The 22,083-nt window shown below is 46.1% G+C and overlaps 1 protein-coding gene across 2 annotated transcripts in view; it reads left to right on the plus strand.

Moving 5' to 3' along the window:
* Nucleotides 1–22,083, plus strand: part of znf438 (zinc finger protein 438) — a 64,218-nt gene that overhangs the window by 20,348 nt on the left and 21,787 nt on the right. For both annotated transcript variants that reach the window (XM_080793909.1, XM_080793908.1), the window contains exon 2: nucleotides 14,319–14,426. The gene's annotated coding sequence lies outside the window, so the exon portion shown is untranslated. The remainder of the gene's footprint in view (nucleotides 1–14,318; nucleotides 14,427–22,083) is intronic.

The raw sequence follows: 22,083 nt of genomic DNA on the forward strand, positions 1-22,083 counted from the left end.
GGAGCCCACAGGGTTCGAACTGGCAACCTTGCGGTTAACATCCAGCCACTCTACCGCTGAGCCACCGCTGCCAGTCTATTGTAGATATGTTAACATCCAGCCACTCTACCCCTGAGCCACCGCTGCCAGTCTATTGTAGATATTTTATCATGTTGGCACGGTTTTCATACTGCAGAATCAGCAATGTAAACAATTTTAGCCACAATCTTCCACTGGAAATGGTTTGGTTAAAATACATTTAGTCTTTTGTCCTGCTTTGTAGCTAGCTTACATACACAGTCCTGTACTACTAGCTAGCCTACTGAACATTTGTCATGCACTGTAGCTAGCCTACACTGTCCTGCACTCCAGGTAGCCTACCGGTAGTTTGACAATGTAACTTGAGGACAACTTGGAGAATAGCTTGAGTGCCCTGCCAACGGTTTTTCTATGTGTAATTTAATTGTGTATGCTTTTGAATGTGCCAGCATGAAAGTCTGTATGCATGCACATATGCGGGGAGGTATACTGTATGTCTGTGTGTTTGCATATATTTTTGTCTGTTTGCTTGGAATGCGCGCGCGTGTGTGTGTGTGTGTGTGTGTGTGTGTGTGTGTGTGTGTGTGTGTGTGTGTGTGTGTGTGTGTGTGTGTGTGTGTGTGTGTGTGTGTGTGTGTGTGTGTGTGTGTGTGTGTGTGTGTGTGTGTGTGTGTGTGTGTGTGTGTGTGTGTGTGTGTGTGTGTGTGTGTGTGTGTGCGCGCAACTGTGCATGCATGTGTGTGCTCGTAGGGTTAGACTGTTTCCTGTGTGGTTCCTGTCCTCAGGCTTGCCCCGGTGAAGCAGGGGGCACATGATAGCTGGGGGTCAGAGGCTGGAGGGGCTCCACAGTGAGAGGAGAGAGAGAGGAGGAGGAGCCAGGCAGGACAGTGAGAGGCTGCAGGGGGCTCTACGGTGAGAGGAGAGAGAGAGGAGGAGGAGCCAGGCAGGACAGTGAGAGGCTGCAGGGGGCTCTACGGTGAGAGGAGAGAGAGAGGAGGAGGAGCCAGGCAGGACAGTGAGAGGCTGGAGGGCTCTACGGTGAGAGGAGAGAGAGAGGAGGAGGAGCCAGGCAGGACAGTGAGAGGCTGCAGGGCTCTACGGTGAGAGGAGAGAGAGAGGAGGAGGAGCCAGGCAGGACAGTGAGAGGCTGCAGGGCTCTACGGTGAGAGAAGAGAGAGAGGAGGAGGAGCCAGGCAGGACAGTGAGAGGTTGGGGCTCTACGGTGAGAGGAGAGAGAGAGGAGGAGGAGCCAGCAGGACAGTGAGAGGCTGGGGGCTCTACGGTGAGAGGAGAGAGAGAGAGTAGGAGGAGCCAGCAGGACAGTGAGAGGCTGCAGGGCTCTACGGTGAGAGGAGAGAGAGAGGAGGAGGAGCCAGGCAGGACAGTGAGAGGCTGGTAAAAAGTACTTTTCCGAGGTCTCTTCACAGGTCTTTTTCCATCTCTCTCTTTTTCGCTCTCTCTCTTCTCTCCTCGCGCGCACACACACACACACACACACACACACACACACACTAGGCTAAACCAGGTGAGCGATGACGAAAGTGATGTGGGAAGACTTAAACACTTAAATAAATCGGCTGTCGCCTAATCGGTCACTTGCGACATACACCGTAGCCCGGCAGTGATTAGTGGGATTACTCTGTGCACTAATCTAGGAGTAAATTAAACCAATTAGTCTACACACAGTCTATACTACAACAAGGAATCTCTACTCACTTTAGTGTTAAACCTATGCGTTGGCATATAGGGCCCAATTAGGTCAACTCTTGAATGAATCGTCTTAAAGAAGTCTGTAGCCCCGAATTTACCTCCTCAAAAAGCCCAACGTAAAACATCCTCTGTGATGTGTCGTGTTGTCTAGATGTGAGCTCTGTCAGAGCCAGAAGCACGAGAGAGAGAAACGGGACAGTAAAGAACTGTTTGTCAGCTTTTTAACCCATTTCGTGCGGCAACCCCTTTTCAGTGTTAGCATTATGTTGTGCTTTAGCTATTGAAAAATAGCAGATCTACCAGCTCATAGCGCGCCACCGAGTGGCGCGCTATGAGCTGGTAGGTCTGCTATTTTTGAGGAATCGTGAAAAGTGACAGTCAGGATTTAGAAGGCATTTGCAGAATCGTTCCCAGGTCAAAATGGGTTAAAACCCTGAAATTGATTCTCCTTCTCTTTATTCTAATGACAAGCTAATCCCGCTCTCCTGTTTCCCTCCGTTATAAATAGACCCTCTAACCCAAGCACCCCCCCCACACACACACACACACCCACGCGTTCTGCTTGATCTCCTGATGAGTCCGTTGCTCTCGGCAATCAATTTGCCACGCTAAGTCCCTCCAAAAAGGTTACCTGTGGCAACGGAGTTCCGACCACGCAGGTTCTCGACTACGCCCGCCTCTCCTGCCAATTTCTATTCAGCTAATTATATTAAATGGCCTCGTTTGAAGGAGTCAGCTGAATGAAATGTCAAAATATTGATGTTAAATAGTTACGCGATTTCAGGGGCATTTGTTATATGGAGGGGCGTGTGGGCGGTTAGAAAGCGGTGGAATAGGAATAAGTGGGCGTGCCTGCCTGGGCCTGCCGTGGGGGGGGGGGGGGGGGGGGGCAGCAGCGGCAGCTGTCCACCATCACAGCTGGGTAAAGTGGTTTTAATGTCCAACCTGTGATAGCCAGGTAGCTTAATAACCGGAAAATCAACTCTTTACTCCGGACTTCATTAACCTGTAGCGCAGGCAGGGGTCGGGATCATTACCTGTAGCGCAGGCAGGGGTCGGGATCATTACCTGTAGCGCAGGCAGGGGTCGGGATCATTACCTGTAGCGCAGGCAGGGGTCGGGATCATTACCTGTAGCGCAGGCAGGGGTCGGGATCATTACCTGTAGCGCAGGCAGGGGTCGGGATCATTACCTGTAGCGCAGGCAGGGGTCGGGATCATTACCTGTAGCGCAGGCAGGGGTTCTCGAATAGTTTCATGTCAAGGACCCCCAAATTGATTCGTATAAAGCCGCGGACGACCCCATTTGGCAGCCAGGGAGGGACCCCCATAACACTCAAGGTCTTAGTTGTTATTCGACAACTGTCTACTGTATATACAGTGAGGCGAAAGTGAAACCTATGAATAGTGAATAGTCATATACTGTAATTGTAATCATTCTCATACAGTACATTGATTGTGTTACCGTAGCTGGTGAAATTATATTGGAATTTGCCTGGCATCCTATTTCGAGCATGAAACAAGAAATCACACCTTTGTGAACTCTCTCTCTCTCTCTCATTAGCAGGCAACAGTGCAGCACTCACTCTCTCTCTGTTTCTGGCACAACAGCGCCCCTACTGGTACTAATAATCATACTGGTGCTCATGAACCAACACAGGTAGGTGAACACGGACATTGCTGTTCCTTGGAGTGGTTGGTTGCGCCACTAAAAAAAAAAGTTCTGTACCACAAATCTTTTTGCAGTTTTTGACATAGTGCCTAATGGTTAAAATGTTGCTTATTTTGCTGGGGACCCCCTCAAGGTGGGGACCCCCTCAAGGTCCCCACTTTGGGAGAACCACTGCTTTGGCTGACCAGGTGCAACAACAAACCTATAATCTTTGTCGCAGAGAGTCCTCCTCCTCTGAGGTCCTTGGCATTCACGTGGCCATGCTTTGGTTAAAGCGCGTTACGTTCAGCAGCCTCTCTGCTACCTTTTGACTCGCCTCTCTTCTTTCACCGTCTCCTTTTTACACACCGCCGCGGCAGCAATGCTAATGGCATGTTTATTTTAGCCCTCCTCCAGTCCAGCCACCCTGCAGCTGACCTGCAGGATCCTATCTGAGGTGTGCAGGAATGCTGCTCTGCTGTAGCCATGGGTGATATTGTTTTTCTTGTAGCCCCCCTCCCCCCAACCCCCCCCCCCCTCACCTTCAACCACCCCCCCCCCCCCTCTTACTGCCTCCTCCCACTCACACCTCCTCCCTCTCTCCTGGCCAGTCACCTCCGTGTAACGATATCCAACATCACAAGACTGACCGCTATAGAGAGAGTCTAGCTTGTGTTTTTACCGCTTAGGGCCGTGTTACAACCTCGCTATCAGTGACCCCCCCCCCCCCCCCCCCCAGTCCCCTCGCTCTCCCCTCTGTGATGGGAGTCAGAACATGACCTTTGACCCCTCTTGAGCTCCTCCTATGAAAGGTAATAACATGTCATGTGTCAACTGGTGGTAATAGTGACTGATGATTTAAAAAATCACACCCGTGTGAACTGAGTGGTGCAACTCCCCTCTCCCCCCTCCTCTCTCTCTCTCTCTCTCTCTCTCTCTCTCTCCCTCTCTCATTAGCAAGCAACTCTCTGTTTCTGGCACAACAGCGCCCCTACTGGTAGTCAGTCATACTGGTGCTCATGAACACATACAAAGGTTAACCAACACATAGGTGAACACGTACATTGCTGTTCCTTGGAGTGGTTGCGCCACTCAAAAAAATATACAACTTTTGAGGAGTTCGTATTGAGCGATGGAAGCTGGATAATATAGAGATGGGAAGAGGTGTGTGTGTGACTGTGTGTGTGTGTGTGTGTGCGTGCGTGCGCGTGCGTTCTCTAGTGCTGCTGGCCAGTGGGCAGGTCTGTGGAGTGTCTGGCAGGCTGCTGCGTGGTCTCTGGGTTTCTCTGATAGCAGTTGTTCTCTTTGAGGGCCTTGTGAACGTACACAGCCGAACGGTCGGTCTCTAGTCCAGGGTGGTGTGATCTCGGGCCAGCCCCTAATGAGCCAAAGCTCCAGCTGCCAGATCCCAGTAAAGCCCCAATAATAAAGATACGCCAGTGGTTGAAGAACACTCCATCAGACATGGAGGATGGCGCTGTGGGGCTTTTTGATAAGTCGATAGCCCAGATAGATAGCTCTTCTTTCCTTTTGCCCCGAACGGGGACGGACGGCCTGGTGCCGCCGCCTCAGAGAACGAAGACCACCCTTCTCCTCCTCCTCCTCCTCCTCCTCCGTCGTCTCCCTTGATCTGATCTGTCTCCCCCTTCTCAGCAGCTCGTCAGATCTGCGGCGGGGCCAGATTTTTATCGCTCCCCTTCTTCTGCGAGTCAGTCCTGTGAGAGAGGAGGAAAACCTTCAGGGTCTCAGTGGGATCAATTTATAAGGGAAGCGCTTGTCTCTCCTCCTCTGCTTGGCCCCCTCGGCTGATTGGGCCTGCTCACCAGGAACACACAGGCGTTTGATCTCCCCCCATCGCTGCTTTAAGTTTTTGTCGGAGCTTGGCTCTATTAAAAAGAGAAGGAAAAAAAAAACTCATCCAAAAGTGTTTTCTGTTCCACTTCCTGAGAGAAATGTGTCCCTTCCTCTGTACCTGTGAGGCACGTTCAGTTCAGTAAAAACCCATTGGGTGGTTCTTATAATCCACAGGGTGAGGGAGTGAGTTCTTCCTTCCCTTTGAAGATGTAAAGAGAAATACATCTCTTCAGGTGGAGGTGTGCTTGTTGCTGAAGAGGACATTTTGCCAGCCAGCCTCGAACAACCGTCGAGAAGTTTGCTCGGAGCCAACGATGCATAATTCACGTGGTGTGGGTCGTCGGCCGGCCGCTACTCCCCTCGCTGCAGTGAGGAGGAGGAGGAGGAGGAAGGGAGATATGCTGCTGCCTGTGAGGGTTCCCATGCTGAGCTTTGTTAAAAAGGGAGTTGACTAGGAGGGTGTTGACTAGACCACATCCAACTACAGTAACCCACAATGGGACGTGTGATTGCTGCCCTCCCAGAAAAGATTTCCTGTAGTTGGTCGCATCTAGTATAGTATGTAATATAGTTAGTCACATCTAGAAGTGTTTGGAGCATGGATATTTTAATTAACTAAAACTTTAAATGAAAATGAAAATAAATAATGTAACGGAAATGAAAATGCCTTTGATTACATTTTATGTGTTCGTTTTTCCACTATGACTGAGAAAGGAGAGAGGCCGCACAGCTCATAGTCAGGATGCCATTGACATTTTTATTTTTCCAACGTTTCAGCAACAAGTTGCCTTATTCAGGGAATTAGTTTTTCCACTATCATATCTGATCTATTATTTCATCCTATAATATAAGTCAATGCTTTCAACTAAGACTGCAAGGTCCAAGACTGAATAACGCCTAAACGAAAACTAGTCAATTCCTAAAACTGAATCTACTCACAGACACTCAATAAAACTCACAGAAACTGATGAATATTTCAGAACCATAATAACTCTGATCTGGAGATAACCTCTTTCTTTCCCCGTTCGCATGAAATGCCTATAATTTTCTGGCATAATTCATGCTGGTGTCCTGTGGGAACAGGTGCCGATTTAGATGGCTGGTATATTTCGTACTGTCTGAGCCTATGCTGATGATTTACGTTAATTATTTAGCCAGCAATATACTGGTATTCCAGTGGAAAAGGTGCGTGTGAGAGACATCTACTAACTGGATATAGTCCTAAAATGACAGTCACTTTGACCAGATTCCAAAAACAGTACAAGTGAAACAAAGTTCAATAGACCACTCAGATTTCAACAGTGGGAGGAAATTGTAAAATATTGAATTGATGATGTAAATGAAGAATTAAAAAAAGCTCTGACTGTGAGTGACGCCTGATGACATCATGTTGGAAGTTGTAAAATAGCTCCTCAGGTCTTCTTCCAGGAGGTGAACCTCTATGGTATAATATATGGTATGTTTATGCCTTTTAGCCAGATAGAATTAAGCCTTTCCAGGCTTTGTAGACGAGCATGTGCTGCTGCTCTGCTGTACTTTAGCTTACTTTGACTTCTATCACATCAGATACTGACCCTTCCGCAATAACACAAAACTCTCAACCCTCCATCAGGAATGAGTTCCCTAGAAGTAGCTTGTGAATCCCAACGACAGTGGCTTTTCAGCAGCTGCGTTTGCATTCTTCACATGTGGAACCGCGCGGAACATGCGACAATAGCTATCTAGCTATACTGTATATCTCGTGTTGTGTTTAGAGCAGACTCCTCACTCAAACGTGCACTTGCAGTTTGGGGCATCACAAAAGCAAACTCCACATGCCCCCACATGGTTAGACTATGACCAAATAAGGGCATATCAGGCAGTGTTCTGATAGGATTCAGTATCGGGATATCTCTAGTTACTTCCCACCAGGGGGTCGGAGGGTGAATTAAGGACTGGTTGAGCCCCCTGGATGTTTCTAGTTCAGTGGTTCTCTAACCTTTTTTTTTTTGCCCAGGGCACCTCTGTAAATGTCCCTTTCGTGCCATCCATGGCACCACAGAATTGGACTGCACCACCAAGTACAGTGCAACTCAGGCCTCAAGTTTAGAGAGTCTAAAGTGGTTAAACTGAAGTGACAAGTGATGGATTCCAAATATATATCAAAGTATTCCACGGCACCCCCTGGACTTGTGTCACCGTCACGGCACCCACTCTGAGAAACGCTGCTCTGGTTTTCTGTTACATGGGGATTGTGGTGTCATATAAGGGCTGATGAAAGAGAGGTGACCGTGAGTCAAAGATGATTTGTCACCTCGCAGGTCAGCAGGTTAACACCACACGCACACACAGGCACACGCACATGCACACACACACACACACACACACACACACACAGGCACACGCACACACACACACACACACACACACACACACACACACACACACACACACACACACACACACACACACACACCCACACTACTGACCTTTCTCTCTAGGGACTGTGCCAGTCACGACCGACTTGGAATTAAAATTCCTGGGTCAATTCAGTCCAAACCAGGTTAACCACTTTAACCCTAATTAAAAAATAGCCTCACACAAGTTGTGAGTTTGTAGATCAGCTTCAAGTAGATTTCAGAGTTTTCCTTTTTTTATGGTAAATTCTTTAGAAAATGTTTGCCTTTAATAATGACCAAAAAAGGAATTATGTTCTTTTCTTTTCTTTTTGTATGGAATTAAAACATAATAATGCTGATTTTAGTTATTCCCTGGCTTGGTGGAATTGAGAACCCAGCCTTTTCACTCAACAAAGTTGACAGAGCTAAACGTTGAAATGTTTGGACCTGATGGGTGCGTTTATACGGCAAAGGCAAATAAAGCGCCCTTATTTTCAGCTCCTAGTCTCAAGTCCCCTGTTGATGACATCACTAGCGTAGCGCAGCACTAATTGCGGTTTAATGGTAGGCTAGAGAGAGTGGAGGGCTGTAATTTCCGCCCGCCCCTGCCCCGGAATAGAGACGACAGCTTTTCATGTGGTCTGGTCTAATTTGGGATAGAGGCGTGTGTAGCTTGCGGGACACCTTGCACTTTTGTCCTTCTCATTCTGCCCTAAGATTAAAAGAAGGAACCTGTGAAATGAAGCTGCTTCCGTTAAGTCAAAGGCTACGTGACGGTGAGGCTTGCTCAGGTTTACATCAACTGTATTGTTGTGTAGTGTTGATTTCGTAGATCAAAACTAAGAAGAAAAATGTTCTTCGACTGTGTTGCGACGCATTGTGAGCTTGTAGATCAGCTATGTATTTTCAAATGGCAAAGTGTGTGTGAAGTAATGTTTTGTACCGGCTCTCAACATTGCAGTTACTAGTACTACTAGTTGAATCGGGAAGGGAGAATAGAGGAAAGGAACAAAGAACAACAATAACGGGAAGGCACTGCAGTCAAAATAAGACCAATATTCATTAGGTGCCTGAAATGCATTGGATAAATGGCACTATATGGAAAGCAGAAAGGGTTCTTGTGCAGGTGGAAAAACCCAGCAGAGATAAAAAAGCTATTAGGTATTTCGAGATTCAGTTTCACATGCAAAGTGACATTGTTAGAAAATGAAAAGAACGGAGCATCAGGTATAAAAAAAATCAAATATCAAATAGAAGCAGGTATGAAAATACCGGTTCCATGTGCATCAAGAAGAAATGCCTAAAAAAATCATCTTTAAAAACCTCTGTAATACCTTTCTTATTAAAATAGAACGGCTCCGGTGATATCCTCCTTGTTCCTCCAACTGCTGCTTCTTATATAAAACAACCAACAAAAAAATATCTAAAAGCAAGAGAGGGAAGAAGAAAGGAACCCATTCTTCTCCCCAACACCTCTCTCTCTCTCTCTCCGCCAAGGAAATGTAATCATTGTGAATGTGAAACGACACATGTCATTTCCAGCCTACGGGGATGGATGGATGGATGGGAGGCAGAGTTTATATACTGTAGGCCAGGCCTGGGTACAGTAGGTGGGTGGAGGGAGAGGAGAGGTTTATATACTGTAGGCCAGGCCTGGGTACAGTAGGTGGGTGCAGGGAGAGGAGAGGAGAGGTTTATATACTGTAGGCCAGGCCTGGGTACAGTAGGTGGGTGGAGGGAGAGGAGAGGTTTATATACTGTAGGCCAGGCCTGGGTACAGTAGGTGGGTGCAGGGAGAGGAGAGGAGAGGTTTATATACTGTAGGCCAGGCCTGGGTACAGTAGGTGGGTGCAGGGAGAGGAGAGGAGAGGTTTATATACTGTAGGCCAGGCCTGGGTACAGTAGGTGGGTGCAGGGAGAGGAGAGGAGAGGTTTATATACTGTAGGCCAGGCCTGGGTACAGTAGGTGGGTGCAGGGAGAGGAGAGGAGAGGTTTATATACTGTAGGCCAGGCCTGGGTACAGTAGGTGGGTGCAGGGAGAGGAGAGGAGAGGTTTATATACTGTAGGCCAGGCCTGGGTACAGTAGGTGGGTGCAGGGAGAGGAGAGGAGAGGTTTATATACTGTAGGCCAGGCCTGGGTACAGTAGGTGGGTGGAGGGAGAGGCTGTGCTGGGCTGTACTGTAGTATGCATAAATGCCCATTCGGTGCGTCATTAGGAATGTATGTCCAGTGAGGCAGGGCATAATGACATTCATCATCCACCCAGGCAAACGCGCGCACGGCTGCACGCACACACACAAACATGTGCGCACGCACACACACACCAACACACACGTGCGGCGTGCGCACACGTGCATGCACAGATACGTGCAAACATAGTGTGTAGCATAGCAAACTACCTGCCTGTTCTTTATCCCATCTGCCATATCGAGGCCTGTATAAACAGCAGGTTCTGTTTGAAGTGGAAAGCTTTAATCACAAGTGTAATCATTTACATTGCCGGCTGTGTTACTGGAGGGCCCCGATAGAGAGGAGACTGTGGCGGCCAGCGGCTTTCTGACCATGGAAATGTTGAAGGTCTGGAGAGATCAGCCTGATATAGCCTAGAAATGGACTGAACGATGGTTGAAGAATTATTGAGGCAGAAATGTATTTGGCTACTTCTATTACTACTGGCATGTGTTGTTTTTGAGTGGTGCAACCACTCCAAGGAACAGCAATGTCTGTGTTCACCTATGTGTGTGCCTATGTAATTATGTGTTGGTTCATGAGCACCAGTATGACTACCGTACCAGTAGGGGCGCTGTTGTGCCAGAAACAGAGAGAGAGAGAGATAGTATTAGTGCTGCACTGTTGCCTGCTAATGAGAGAGAGAGAGAGGGGAGTTGCACCACTCAGTTCACACAGGTGTGCTTTTTATTCCTAGCTTTGCTGTGGCTCTCAAGCATGGGAACTTTGAGACCCAGTATAGTTTAAACAATGCGTCGCGTGTCCGTGTTTCATAATGTCACAGTTTGTAAACTTGTAGCCTGTGTGAACTTGAGAAGGCTGTTCCTCCTCCTAGGCTAGCCCTGATCACAGATCAGTGGTGTTCCTCACATCACAGAAGGCTGTTCCTCCTAGCCCTGATCACAGATCAGTGGTGCGAGAATGAGCTCCACATTTTGTAACACCGCCCCTGTACAGCAGCGCTAGCACCTCAGGGTGTTATTTGGGAATGAAAGAGTGTTTTGTGATCGACTCTAAGCGCGTGAGAACGCACACACACACACACACACACACACACAGGTTTCATTGTATTAGTCTGATCCAGCGGGCCGTGGCCAGAGCCTGTTAAATTCAATTCAAACTGTAGAAGGGTAACAAGCAGCATCACATCTGACACAGACCCCCCACTGTGTGGAGTCAGGGAAACAGAACAGAACAGTGCTCAGGTCAGCCCCGGGGTGATCCAAGGACTTTAGGAACAGAACAGAACAGATCTCAGGTCAGCCCTCGGGGTGATCCGAGGACTTTCTGTTGACTCTCTGTCTACTTTGTTTAGTTTTTCTCTCTCTGGCTGCTTGTATGGATGCAGTCCCGGATTTTATGCCATTGAGGTCGCTAGCATCCATTTGGCTGCAAACAAACTATAGGGTGCATATTCAAAGAAATTTGAATCAATATCTTCAATCGATAAATATACACATTAGTATGATTGCCAGTAAATGGACGCTAGCCAAAATCTAGCGATACTGTTTATCAGTCTATTTTCTTTAAGGGAAGACTGATATATTGCAGATTTCAAGCCCAAGACTTGAACATGTACAGGCTAAGTTACTCACTCACTTTGGAGTCTTGTTATTGTTTAGTTTCTTCTTGGCACTTATTGCCCATTTGTCACAGCACTACAACCCAATGTTTCAATTTGGCCTCATGGTGGCGCTACAACAACCCATGTCACGTTTTGGCCTATAAAGATTTAACCTAGAACTTTTTTTTCTACTCCTAAAGATTTTGTCCAAAACGCACACAGTCTCTCTGGGGTCATGTCATGTCAGATTTTTCAGATTGCATTGAAATTGGCTACGACTGCCTTCCAAATTTCACTGGCCTAGATAGGCAGGCCTGGTGGAGACCTGCGCTCCAAGGAGCACGCTAACCCTAACCCTAATAAAAACAGTAATACCTTCGTACATTCGAGTGCAGTACTTAGTTTAGACAGTTTTTGGTTTAGACTAGTCATTGGTTAGACCAGTCATTAGTCCTACAACTACAACCTATCTCAAACCCTCACCCTAAACCTAACCTCCCATGGGGCAGCACACCTAAACCTAACCCATGTCTAACCAATGACTAGTCTAAACTAAGACAGTATGCACTATGCACCCCCATACATTCACAATATTATATTTGTCTTCACTGAAATTCAATTGTATCCAACTGTGTCCCATACATTCTTGAAATACATCCATATTTTTCATATACAATATAGAGATGTTTTCAATTTTCATAAATTGTGTATAGGCTATATAGTAATAAGATAAAGAAATATACTGTAACTTGGTATATTGCCCAGAAGCAACCGTTGTTACTGTATAAATGTACGTTAGGCTATTATCTGCAGTGTCGCGTTGGATGAATGTCAGCTTTATATCCTGCCAGGAACGGCTGCATGAAAAGAATGTTTGCTGATCAGCAGAGTTGTGCGATTGGCCTTGAGGTTAATATCTAGAAGTGTATTTTTGTTGAGGATAAGCATTTTTCTACGTGTTCCTCTCCTGGTTGATTAGAGCCCGGTTGTTGTGGAGTGGATGATTCACTGTGTTGTGGAGCTCTGTAGACGAGACGGCAGAAGGAAAGGAAAAAAAGCCCACAGACTGATGAACGCATTCCAGAATCGCGTGTATGTTCTTCTGGACTCTTTTGTTTCTAAATAATTTATCCAGACAACGAGAATGATTATTATTCTATGAATATATGCGCCGGGCCTCTCTCTTGTCTTCTATTGCTCAATCCCTCGCTTTCTTTGTCTTATCTGTGTAATAGTTCGTTCCTATGTGCATAGGCAAGTATGCATGCATGTGGCCATGTAAGGTATAGGTCGGTAGGTGTGTATCTGTGTGCATTCGTGCATGTGAGAGTGGGAGTCTGTGAGTGTGCACATGTGAGATTAGGTGTGTGTGACTGTGTGTGTGAGTGTGTGTGTGTGTGTGTGTGTGTGCGTGTGCGTGTGCGTGCACAGCTCTTTCCCCCCTACCTGAAACAAAGGAGGTGTCAGAGTGAATTAGCCCCCCTACCTGACTGAGCATCCAGAGAGCTTAGGGATGCGCCGCTGGTTGTGCTGACTCGCATATGAAGCATAGTGTCTGCTTTTTTCCTCTGTTACGCTCTCCCTCCTTTGTCCCCCCCCCCCCCCCCTCCTCATCCCATATCCCATCCCTGCATCCCCACACCTTCCCCATCCCACTCTGAGGTGCTCTAACAAGGTTGCTGGAAGAGGATAAGGCGTGTTAACCCATTTAGGCCTGACCAGACATTTTTTTAAATCAGTGGTTCCCAATATTTCATGTCAAGGACCCCAGAAACTATATGTAATTGGCCTCCGCCCCCCCATCTGAAAATATGTTCTTCCAGGGACCTCCCCAGAACCAAAGATTTGAGTGTAATAATATATATTCACATTTTCACGATTTTTCAAAAATAGCAGACCTACAAGCTTCGTAGCGTGGCCTTCGGAGCTTGTAGATCTGCTATTTTTAAATAGCTAAAGCATAACATAATGCTTTAAAAAACACCAAACGGGGTTCCCGCCCAGCATGGGTTAAATGAATAATTTACACAGAAGAGCGCTCCTTATTTATTTATTTAATACAGTGGGATATGACTGAGTGGGCAGCCCTGCACCCAGCCCCCCCCCCCCCCCCCCCCCCCCAAACGCCCAGATGTCGTTAGCTAAACGAGCCCCTGCTCCCATTTTAATGGAAGGGCCAAAGTGACAGGCATTTAGAAGAAGGGGGGAGAGAATGTGTGTGTGTGTGTGTGTGTGTGTGTGTGTGTGTGTGTGTGTGTGTGTGTGTGTGTGTGTGTGTGTGTGTGTGTGTGTGTGTGTGTGTGTGTGTGTGTGTGTGTGTGTGTGTGTGTGTGTGTGTGTGTGTGTGTGTGTGTGTGTGTGTGTGTGTGTGTGTGTGTGTGTGTGTGTGTGTGTGTGCACACTGCACACATGCTCGTGAAACGGGTCATGCGTAGCTGTCACTATAGTGTCTGATACATGTAAGGAGTCTAGCGTGCTTTGTCACTGTGCCGTGTTTTACCAGTTGCACAGAGAGCATGCGGGGCAAGACATTTAACCCATTCTGACCTGAGATCAGATTCTAAAAATATCTTCTACATCCTGACAGTTTTCTGAAAAAGCTATGTTTTTATGTCAGTCGATCTTTCAAAAATAGCAGACCTACAAGCTCGTAGCGCGCCACTCGGTGGCGCGCTATGAGCTTGTAGATATGCTATTTTTCAATAGCTAAAGCATAACGTGATGCTAACGCCAAAAGGGGTTCCCGCCCAAAATAGGTTAATGCATGTAAGAACTACTGTTGCATTCAATGTAAACACGCCCCGAGATAAGAGCAACTACACGAACGACGAATGTCTAACTCAAATAAACTTGTCTTCGTGCAATGCCGTTTCTGACTGAATACATCTTGGTGTTTCTCGTGTTTCTCTCAGGGGAGAGCGGAGAGGGTGGGACAGGACCGCATCCCCCACGGCACCGCCCCAAAAGAGGAGGAGCCACCCACAAGGGAGGAGGAGCTAAAGTGCAAAGGAATCCAATCGGTAATCATTTTTTGTATATACTAATACTCATTTGAATTTGTGTTATCGCAGGGCCATGCACTTTACAGCAAGAGCTCAAAAACCTTCTCTGTTCTGATTTTGGTCACAAATGAGTTAAAGCAGATTATCTACTAAAAGTCCAAACTGAAGTCGATCAAAACTCGGCAACAAAAGTTTGGAAACTTAATTTTGGTCCATTATTTCTCCACTTTAATAATACCAATTGGTATTGTATTGTATATCATTTTAATCGTTCATTAGTCACCTTTAAAACGAGGTATAGATTGTAAGGATCGGGCATTCCTGGAAGGAGCAACACAGCTAAACGTGTGTGTGTGTGTGTGTGTGTGTGTGTAGCGCCCCCAAAACATTTGCCATTTTGGCAAATGTTTGGTATTCAATCCTTGCTTTGAGTTGCTTAGTGGATTGGATGATTGCACGCTCCCACAGTAATAAGGAAAAAAACAACACATATTGACATATTTTTACATTTTATAAATCTTACACTCAGTGTTATTGAACTCAGTAGTGGGTGGAAGATCCAAAAGCAGCCGCAACACCTTGACACCTCCTCCTCACGCTGGTCACCAACCTACAATTTACAATTTAGGCATTTAGCAGACGCTCTTAATCCAGAGCGATTTACATTAAGCAAGAACAAAAAAAGCATGGGAATGCATCACATAAAAAGCATTTATCATGAAACATGCGTAAGCTAAGAACGTAACAGTGGAATATCTATATAATGAAACTATACATATAAACTATACATATATACTATACTATGCTATACATATGTACTATGACGTGCTATCACTACATACAATGCAATTATAGTGCTGTCTACATAACATGCTATAAGTCTGTCTCAAATGCTATCTAAGTCTACAGAAATGCTATCTAAGGGGGTAGGGTAAGTGCTATGGGCCATGATGGAGTCTGAAAAGGTGGGTTTTCAGACTACGGCGGAAGATTGGGAGTGATGCTGCAGTTCTGACTGCAATGGGAAGTGCATTCCACAGTTTTGGAGCCAGAAGGGAGAAGAGTTTGGGACGTGTGGAGCGTTGTCCCGGCGTTGTCTAGACACATTTAGCTGTGTGATGGCATCCCATTCCTCAACCAGGTGTTGTTGTAAGTCATCCAACGTGGTTCTGTTGGTCACTCTTAGCACGTACAGCACGCTCAAGCAGTGTTTTACCAGTTGCACAGAGAGCATGCGGGGCAAGACATTTAACCCATTCTGACCTGAGATCAGATTCTAAAAATATCTTCTACATCCTGACAGTTTTCTGAATGTCAGGATGTGACATATACATATATATATATATATATATATATGTCAGTCGATCTTTCAAAAATAGCAGACCTACAAGCTCGTAGCGCGCCACTCGGTGGCGCGCTATGAGCTTGTAGATCTGCTATTTTTCAATAGCTACTATGAGGCTGTGATGGCATACAACCACCTCATGTGCCTCCTGCGTGTGTGTTAGTTTGGCTGTTCTTAAATAACTAAAGTTAATGTGTTTTGTGCAAAGGAGATGTACAGTAGTGCGTGCCAGTACTGTTAAACTAGATGAAAGTGGCCGAGTGGCAAAGTGATGACTTCATTTCTTGCGCTCATCGTCCTCCGATTCATATGAAATGGAAGAAATTAAATAAAGTCTTAATGCCCATCATCTAGTTACTGCATTTGGTCACAAACCTCATGGTAAAGTGGGAACAACCCTGGAACTGGGGGAGAATGAAGCAACCACTCCGCTCTCCTCTCTTTCCTCTCCTGTTGACAGCGGTAGGCTAGCCCTCATCGGCAGCAGCCATACCGTTCCTCTGTGTGTGTCTCTCTCTCCCATGAGAACGAAATCCCACAGCTCGCATTGACCTCATTATAAAAATAGCTCATCTATCCAGCCATCACATTTTCCCTGTATTCTCCTGTACTCTGCTACTTCTTCAACTCATCACTCTCCTCTCTCTCTCTCTCTCTCTCTCTCTCTCTCTCTCTCTCTCTCTCTCTCTCTCTTCTCTTTTATCAGTGTTTGCACTGGTCTTAGTGTGAGATTATAAGCTTATGTAAAAGCCTTTGTAACTGTAAGGTTTTCCCGTGCACCTGTCGTTACTAATCAAGTCCTAATCTGGGATTGTAAGATGTCATCGTTTAATCAGGAGCGCTAGTCTCGAGCCATCTGATCTGTTAAACACACAGAACCCTAGCATCCTTATCCAGGGGTGAACATTCAGTGAAAATGGTTTATCGGTCGGCTTTTTCAACAAAGATATTCGCCTTGGAGGGAAATATGGAGGGGGGCGCTGACACTAAAGGTTGCCCACCTGCCCCCTGGCAGGTAAATAAAACGTTCTTGCAGGTGGAGTTTGCTTTCAGGTTTTCCCAACCGGGCAAGGGCTTGTTGTGATTGTTGTCTACTGTCTAACACAGCAAACACAACATCATTTATCTGTCTAAATACCTGAGCGAGGCCATAGCTGCTCTGTCTTCTGGTCTATGGAATGTAAAATTCTGTTGGTGTGAACCGATAGCCATATAGCTATGTAGGTATTTGGCATAGAAATGTAGGTATGGCAGTGTTAAATTGAACATTCATTAAAATTTTACGTAGCATTTTATCTCTCTCCTGAAATTCTCAGGTTGAAGGAATCCACAAAGGAAGCAGACAGAATGGTTCAGACGGTAGAGGAAAGGGCTAAGGCCAGAAAAACAGAGCTATTAGAAAATTAAAAGCGTAGAATCAAATACGTCCGCTCTGTGAAGACGACAGAGGCCAGAGACGAACGTGTTCGAGAACGGAGAACACGGAAAAGGTATTTAGAAACACCGGCTTACACCTTTAGAAAAAAACGGAACCTCTAGTAATAGACAAATTTACTTTTCGGGGCAAGTGGGCGTGTCCTTTCGGCAAGTAGACATGTCCTTTGGGCAAGTAGACATGTCCTTTGGGGCAAGTAGAACATGTGAGTCATACAGGAAAGAGAAGAGCAGAGTGGTTGGTTCATTCTCCATTCTCCCCCAGTTCCAGGGTTTAGTTCCCACTTTACCATGAGGTTTGTGACCAAATGCACTAACTATGATGGGCATTAAGATTTTATTTAATTTCTTCCATTTCATATGAATCGGAGGACGATAAGAGCGAGAAATGAAGTCATCACTTTGCCACTCGACTACTTCCATCTAGTTTAACAGGACTGGCACGCACTACATCTCCTTTAGCACAAAACACATTAACTTTAGTTATTTAAGAACAGCCAAACTAACACACACGCAGGAGACACATGAGGCGGTTGTACAGTATGCCTCTGAGACCTTCGTGTCAAACCCTGGCATACCCAGAGTATAGACCCCTGTAGGACCCCCGGTCAACTAAATAGGTTTTAACGTACGTTGTCTCTTGACTTTAACCCATTTTGGGTGGGAACCCCTTTTGGTGTTTTAAACATGTTATAATTTAGCTATTGAAAAATAGAAGACCTACAAGCTCATAGCGTGCCACCGAGTGGCGCGCTAAGAGCTTGTAGGTCTGCTATTTTTGAAAAATCTTGAAAATGTGGCACAGATCTTTGAATATATATTCTTTCAGAGCGAACGCTTTTACTTTTTAACTCAAATCTTTGCTTCTGGGGGAGTCCCTGGAACAACATATTTTCAGATAGGGGTTGGTGGCCAAATACATGGAAAAAGGTTGAGGACCATTGACATAGAAACACAGGTTTTTCAGAAAACTGTCATGATTTACATTTTTTTAAATTTCGACGTCAGGCCTAAATTGATGAAGCTGTTGCAGACAGAGTCAGAAAGGAGGCAGGTTGTTGTTGGCAGCAATACCTGCCCTCTTCTATCCTCGGGGATTCTTCTCACCTCCTTAACGAGTTCATCGCATCGTTAATGTCCCTGGCTTCCACCAGTCAGGTCCTCTCTCTCCATTAGAGGGAGCAGGGATGGTGTCTGGTTATTTTAACAGTGAAGGTAACTACAGTGTGGGACTCTCTTTGATCCTGCCGAGATAAGACAATGTTTCCTGGGATTTCAAACAGCCATCAAAGACACTCCAGCACAGTCAGTGATTGTCAAACGCTGTACTGAGGATTTTATGACGACCACATATATATATATATATATATTTTAACTTTGTGCACATTCATCCTAATATTCTTACTCTGTTTAGTTGTCCATTGCTGAGACTTGGGCACAAAACGTTTGAAAAGCTCTGGTCTCACAGCCTGTCCATTACTGGACTCTACGCTGCCTTGGCTGTACCAAGACCCAACTTGTGCCTCATGGGAGTTGACCTCCACTGTCCTTTGCAAGGATGAGAGTTGTACTGTGGCCAGTCGTGTGTGGGTGTTGCTATGAACTGGGTTCCTGAATAACGTGTTCCTTCCACCTGTCGTGTGTAAAGGAGCAACTTGGACACTCAGGCATGAAGGGAGCATGACTTCAAGTCCGTTGCTCTCCCCAGGTTGGCGGAGGGTGTGTAGAGCCCAGGATCACATTAGATAATTGACACAGGGGTGAAAAATGGGTTACAAAATCGTGGGATAAAAAAAAAAGAACTGGATTCCTGTAAGGGCAGATCCTGCTTTTAAACCAAAATGTATGTAGTACACACAGTGCATATGCTAAGTAAAAGCAAAGCTAGTTGGTGTCGACCTGCTTCCATAAACCCGAGCTCACCTCACCAGGAGGAGAACTGGTGGATCATCTGCATAATCTTTTGATCTCACATCAGGTCTCAAGGAGCAGGAGCCGTCATTAACGCATTTTGGGCGGGAACCACTTTTGGTGCTTTAGCTTTTGAAAAATAGCAGATCTACAAGCTCATAGCACGCCACCGAGTGGCGCGCTACGAGCTAGGTCTGCTATTTTTTTTAAGTCGTGAAAATGTGTCGCAAATTTGGAATATATCTTTTTTCAGAACGAACGTTTTAAGCTCAAATCTTTGCTTCCAGGGGGTCCCTGGAACAACATCTTTTCAGATGGGGGTCGGAGGCCAATTACATATAATTTTTGGGGTCCTTGACATGAAATATTGAGAACCACTGATATAGAAACATGAGGTTTTTCAGGAAAAAAATATATTTTAAAAATTTCGACGTCAGGCCTAAATGGGTTAAGGAAGCGCGCACGACAATCCCTCACACGGCGGCGGGCAGGGCCGATTTGCTCTGCCCGGCGCACCCCCCCCCCCCCCCCCCATCGGCCCCCCATCTCAAACACACACAATCCTCTTCAAAGTGCCCCCCACCACCTGCCCCGCTCCGCCATGCTAACACTGTCCTTCGCTTCAAAGCCAACCCTTGGTCGACGGCTTGAAAGCCAAAGCGCTCCGTCCTTCACACCGCTCTGTGTGTTTGTGCGTCTCTCGTGTGATGTGTTGCCCTTGGGGTGGGTTTGCTCTCTCTCTACCTCCCACCACCACCTCTTCTCCTCCCCAACACCTCTCTGTTTATGTGTCTCTGAGCCCGTCATGTCCCTGAACCTGCTCTAATTAGCATCACATCAACTGTTTATTTATCCAGGTATATACCGGCAGATGGGGGGGCTGGAGGGGGGGGATAAAGGGAAGCCAACAAAGCGGAGCAGAATAGCCCATTCTGACCTGAGATCAGATTCTAAAAAAAAATCTGTTTGAAAATGGACAGTTATCTGAAAAAGCTGTCAGTCGTTCTTCGATTTTTCCAAAAATTGCAGACCTACAAGCTCATAGCGCGCCACTCGGTGGCGCGCTATGAGCTTGTAGATCTGCTATTTTGCAATAGCTAAAGCGTAACATAATGCTAACACCAAAAAGGGGTTCCCGCCCAGAATGGGATAAAGGAAACAGGCAGAAAGACAAGAGACGCGTGGTGGTGGTGGTGGTTGGCGGGTTTGATCATCTGATGAATTTTCAGTGAGAGAGAGAAGGAAGGATGGAGAGAGAGAGAGAAATAAAGACGTTCTCAAAGAGGCAGAGCGAGAGAAGTGATTCAGAGATAATCAAAGAGTTTGGAGAGAGAGAGAGAGAGGTAGTTAAGACATGATGCAGAAAGTCAGCAAAAGAGGGAGAACTTTCCCTCCTCTCTCTCTCTCTCTCTCTCTCCTCCATGTCTCTCTCTTCTCTCTGCATTTTTCATCTGAGACACGACGGAGCGCCTAAAATTAGAACGCCGACAGTTTCCTTTTCCCCTTCTTGTCGGGGCCTCGTTTAATGAGTTCTCCCATCATAATGAGTGATCATTAAGGTACCGTAGCACTGGGAACACACAGGTGTTTTCACCGCGTCCCACTCAAGGTTAGTCTCTGGAATCACACTCCCCCCCCACCCCCCCCCACTGACGCTTCCACTGATGTACTTCCTGATCTAGGGTTGTGTCGTGTTTATGTGTTGGTGCGTGTGTGAGTTAGCTGAACGTACGAGTGTATATAACTTTGTGAATTCTAACACGCATGCCTTGTCAGGAATATGAAAACTCACACCTGTGTGAACTGAGCATTGCAACTATACATGTATTGTTATAGTTACTGTACTGTGCACTGTATTAAGCATGAAAGAATAGAATAAGCAAAACTAAAAAAAGAGCTAAGATAAAGCAAAAACCTAAAATGGACTCGAGATGGATTGAAAGCCAGGGAGAAAAGATGAGACTTAAAAGGTGAGACTTAAAAACATGAATAGATCGAATATAAAGGGGCAAGCTCTTCCAGAGCCTGGTAGCTGCAGCCGCGAATGTCTCATATATATGTCTCATATTCACCAGGTGTTGTAGGGACGCAGAGACGTATTTGAGACGAGTTGACCTGCTACAGTCAGACTGTTGAATAAAACAGCATTATTTGAGTAACTAAAGCCGTCGTCTTTTACAGGGGGAGTAACGTCACAGCACGGAACTCTGTGATCTCAATGCCAGCGTGAAAAACTGAAATAGGTCAACCCACATGTCATTTTTGTGAAATATTAATCTCAGAACGTTAAGACGCAACTATAAGTAAGTAAGTAGCCTTGCCGAGCCATGAGGCCCATAGGGCAGGAGCCTATCTCCTGTTTCTGTAGCGAGAGGCAGCTTGATGTACAAGTACACCCCTTGGACATGACGCTAGTATGTCGCAGGGACTTACCCCCCAATCCAACCCCTTGATGCCGAGTGTCAAGCAGGGAGGCACTGGGTCCCATTTTTACAGTCTTTGGTAGGACCCGGCCGGGGATCGAACCCCGACCTCCCAGTCTCAGGGCCACTGAGCTGGTAGACGCGACTATGATTTATTGTAATATTTCTGTAGCTATTCGTCTTTGGCCTTTTCTTAGTGTGACTTTGAAGTACAATGTGTGATTCCAACAATTTAATTTAGGGTTGAGAAAACGTATCTTATTTTACTTCCTTGCGGGATTATTATCTTCTCTTGTGCGTTCTCTCCTTGTTTCTTGCACGCTTCCTTAGATGGTTGTGTTTTGGGTCCACTGACTACAGTGTACCTGTTGTTACACTTATAAGTACAATGACACCACTGTCCCTCCAGGCTACAGGATACACATTCTGTGAAGCTATAGAGCGGAACTAGACAATCTGGCACAAGCTGTCCATTCGGTGTATGGGATCTATAGTCTATACACTAGCCAATTACTGAGTGCATCCTCGTTTGGAATTTGGATTCTGTTCTGCCCTGAATTTA

The sequence above is a fragment of the Protomyctophum bolini genome (genome assembly GCF_963924005.1).
Source record: "Protomyctophum bolini genome assembly, chromosome: 21".
Lineage (NCBI taxonomy): Eukaryota > Metazoa > Chordata > Actinopteri > Myctophiformes > Myctophidae > Protomyctophum > Protomyctophum bolini.